At 30.6% G+C, this 4478-nt stretch overlaps 1 protein-coding gene across 1 annotated transcript in view; it reads left to right on the top strand.

Moving 5' to 3' along the window:
- Positions 1-4478, top strand: part of LOC111677792 (bifunctional heparan sulfate N-deacetylase/N-sulfotransferase) — a 69369-nt gene that overhangs the window by 3571 nt on the left and 61320 nt on the right. The gene's annotated exons all lie outside the window — the stretch shown is intronic.

The raw sequence follows: 4478 nt of genomic DNA, 5'->3' as shown, positions 1-4478 counted from the left end.
ATAGAAAACAAGTCCCTTAAAGAGACAAATTTTCTATAGAAAACAAGTCCCTTAAAGAGACAAATTTTCTATAGAAAACAAGTCCCTTAAAGAGACAAATTTTCTATAAAAAACAAGTCTTTTAAAGAGACAAATTTTCTTTAGAAAACAAGTCTCTTAAAATGACAAAATATCTATAAAAAACAAATCTCTTAAATATACAAACTTTTTATAGAAAACAAGTCATTTAAAGAGACAAAATTTCTAAAGAAATCAAGTCTCTTAAAGAAACAAAATTTCTAAAAAAAACAAGTCTTTTAAAGAGACTAATTTTCTATAAAAAGCAAGTCTTTTAAAGAGACTAATTTTCTATAGAAAACAAGTCTTTTAAAGGGACTAATTTTTTATAGAAAACAAGTCTTTTAAAGAGACTAATTTTCTATAGAAAGTCTCTTAGAGAGACTAATTTTCTATAGAAAACAAGTCTCATATAGAAAACAAGTCTCTACAGTCAAGAGACTTGCTTCTTAAAATCATTCTTAATATTTTCTAAAGAAAACATGTCTCTTAGAGACATATTTCTGTATAGGAAACATATGAATCAATAGTAATTACGCTGTGCCAAACACTTGAAAACCATTTAATGTTGTTTGCAAACATTATTGGAATATGTTAGACATTCCACCTTCACCCATTCCTTTCTAATTGGGCAATTTACAAAATTGTCCAAAGCTCCAAAGTGTACTCACTGTACAATGCAAACAACTTTCGCAGGCAAACATATTTTTATTAGTTTTTTTCTTAACTGCAAACCTCTGGCAGCTGGAGTAACTATTCATTCCTCAATTCTTCTAATGCTTTCACCAAATATGCTGTTCATAATATATTTTAGTTGGCAGCTGTTTGGTGGTAGTGTATGGAAAGTAATTTCTAAATTTTTTGTGGGTGGACAGGTGGTAAGTTTGCTGGAAATAATAAATAGTTGCAAAAGATGTAAAGGTAAATTAATAAAGATTTGCAAAATAGTAATGGCGCATAAATATTAATTTTGTATATATGTATGTGTCATGTAGTGAATGTAGCATTATAATATTAACAGTTTGTAAATATACAGATATGATCTTATTTGGTTATTGGAAGGCGGAAAGAGGTCGAAAAATAAATCAATTTTTAGCACAGCAGGAGAGAAAAAAACTTGTTGAGAGTTCGAATCGGAGATGGTTGGAAAAAGTTGGGTCGAAGTAATGATAGTTTTAGAAAGGAATAGTACATTGTTTAAAGTACATTTTGGAAAGATCAATAAGTCAGAAATATATTGACGTTAATCCCAATATTCAAAACGATTTCATAAAAAATGCTTTGAAGATCCCATGATCTACTGAAAACTGAAGTTTGTAAACACATGTGGACCAGGGGCTCTTGAAGTTTCCCCAATGGAGTCATCAAGAGTAAGAGATTTATCGCAATTGGTCTGCAATTGGTCCACCTATTGTAACCATGTAACTCCGAGAAAATCTGGTAGTAATCTGTACAATCAGTTCAGATCGATGCACGACAGAGACTGAACAAAACTAACCCTATAATCAAGGTTAGCACTAGATCAGTTACGATAACCATTTCTTAGATTCTCTATGATTCACGTTTAAGGATAAATCCAAGGAGGGATTTTCAAAGTTTTTAAATAAAAAATAATTCTATTAAATTTTTTTGTATTCTAATATATCCGAGTACAATTTGTAGAACAATGTTTTGATCTTAGGACTAACCACCATTTTTTCAATTAATGGTGGTTAGTCCTAAGATCAAAACATATTAGTCGAGAGTTTGCCATATCACAACTATTGCAGAGACAACTCTGTCGTGAGCGTCAAATGATCCGGAAATATGTGAGATTGAAGGATTTGCAAAGATTTTTAGAGCAAGGTTTTCTTATACTCATGATAGTCTTCTTTTTGAAGATGAGAAGAAAGCGTAACTCGTGAATCTTCTATATGTTAAACTCGAAATATTGAAATTTACCAATATAACGGAGGAGCATGAAAGTGTAAATGAGGCTTATGTTAGTTCTTTTATTGTTCAATGAAGTGTGTAGCGTGTAAATAAAAAATCCAACAACTATATTAACAACAACAAAAACAACACCAACAAATCCATACAAATGAATTGAAATGTTTATTTATTTATTACAAATGCAATCAGTTAAAATCATGTACAGTGTACAATGAGTTTCAGTGTAAAAATAGTTTTTGCTATTCACTTTGTGTTGTAGTTGGTGTTATTTTAGTTTTTGTTGTTTTCACTTTGCATTTATGTGAAAAACTTCTTCATGCGTACATGTTCAGGTTGTTGTGATTGTAGGTTTTTTTTCACCCTACAGCAGAAAATCGTGTTATATTTATGTTATCAGTCTGTAAGTAACACATTGAGTAACTGATGGTAGAGCTCAAAGAGAAAATGCTCAAAAACTATAGAAAAGCTATAAGCAATAGGTACAAGTGGATTTTTATTAAAGAATAGGGTGCCTAATATTCGTCAAAACCTCTGTTAAAAATTTTACTTCTTTCCTGTTTGTTTTCTTTGCCATAAATGTAGTTTTTTGTTTGTTTGTATTTTTTTAACGATTCTTCTCTTTTTAAATAGTATTTTAGACAACTAATAATAATTGCTGTTTGTTTATTGTTTTAAAAACATTTACGATGCATGTTCGTTGTATGTTTTTTATGTTGTTGAGTATTTTTAAATATTAAATTCGACTAGGAAAGAGTTTTAAACTGGTGATGATGATTCCTTTGGTAAGTCATACGTAGTTCAATGAGGTTGTGTGTTACACTTGTTTGAACCTCTTTGTTTTGTTGTGTGTGTATTTGTGTTTAAGTGATTGGGTTTCTGGAAACAAATGAAATCCCATTATTTACACTTTTAAATGCCCCCTTGGAAAAAGTTAAAATTTTTGACTTTACAATGGATTTGTTTGCTAAATGCACGTATATATGAATGAATGACTGCACCTGATGATACTTTTGCAGTATACACTAACAGTGTGTGGTTGGCTAAAAAAAGAAAATATTATACAAAAATTGAACTAGAACCAGAACAGAGCTAGAACTGAACTATAACTAGAACTGAACTAGAAGTGAAAAAAACTTAACTAGAATTGAAATAGAACTGAACTAGAACAGAACTAGAACTGAACTGGAACTGAACTAGAACTAAACTAGAACTGAACTAGAACTGAACTAGAACTGAACTGGAACTGAACTAGAACTAAACTAGAACTAAACTAGAACTGAACTAGAACTGAACTAGAACTGAACTAGAACTGAACTAGAACTGAACTAGAACTGAACTAGAACTGAACTAGAACTGAATTAGAACTGAACTAGAACTGAACTAGAACTGAACTAGAACTGAACTAGAAGTGAACTAGAACTGAACTAGAACTGAACTAGAACTGAACTAGAACTGAACTAGAACTGAACTAGAACTGAACTAGAACTGAACTAGAACTGAACTAGAACTGAACTAGAACTGAACTAGAACTGAACTAGAACTGAACTAGATCTGAACTAGAACTGAACTAGAACTGAACTAGAACTGAACTAGAACTCAACTAGCACTGAATTAGAACTGAACTAAAGCTGAATGAGAACAAAATATACGTTTTTAAATCATTTCTTTTCTGACTTCTTCTGTGTCATATTTCTCTGAGTGTATGAGTTGTAGTTTGGAGTGCTTCCATATTTCATTTATAGACTGACTTCCTAATCCAGCTGTGAATGAATGGATGAATGAATGCACTGCAACAACATCAACTTCAAATGTTTGTTATTCTTCATTTCAATTTAATTCAACATTGAACTCAAACATTTCTCTTTACGAACAAATATCAAAATGAATATTAAGTTCATGCATGTGTATAAATATGTTTGATTGTGATTGTTGTTTATTTCATTTGTCTGTTTATAAATTAGAAATGTATTTTTTATTGGTATTTTTGTACCTTTGTATTTGTTACTATTTCTGTTATAAAATCATAGCATGAGGAATGGGGCGAGTAGCAGTTTAAAGAAGCCAAAGTGTTGAATGGCCACAAAAATAAACCAAAACACCCAACTCAAACATCATGGATTTATACACATTCACATCTAACTAACTTCCCGAACAGCAGCAGGAGCAGTTTGATTTATGTGTGAAAAATAAATCTTTTTTATTTGTTTCGCTTTTCACTCCACATGTATGAGGGAACACAATTGTTAAATGTAAAATAGTTTTAATGTTCTTATTGTTGTTTTAAAATTTTCTTTTATTTATTTATTTATTTTTGCTCATTTCCTTAAAACAATAACTATAGCTTGGAAATTTAAAGAAATTTAGCCCTGTTCTGGAAACGAGAACTAGAACTGAATTAGAACTGAACTAAAACTGAACTAGAACTGAACTAGAACTGAACTAGAACTGAACTAGAACTGAACTAGAACTGAACTAGAACTGAACTAGAA

This window comes from Lucilia cuprina, chromosome 5, assembly GCF_022045245.1.
Source record: "Lucilia cuprina isolate Lc7/37 chromosome 5, ASM2204524v1, whole genome shotgun sequence".
NCBI lineage: Eukaryota > Metazoa > Arthropoda > Insecta > Diptera > Calliphoridae > Lucilia > Lucilia cuprina.
The sequence above is the reverse complement of the archived record's forward strand: the minus strand, read 5'-3'. Positions and strand labels throughout refer to the sequence as shown.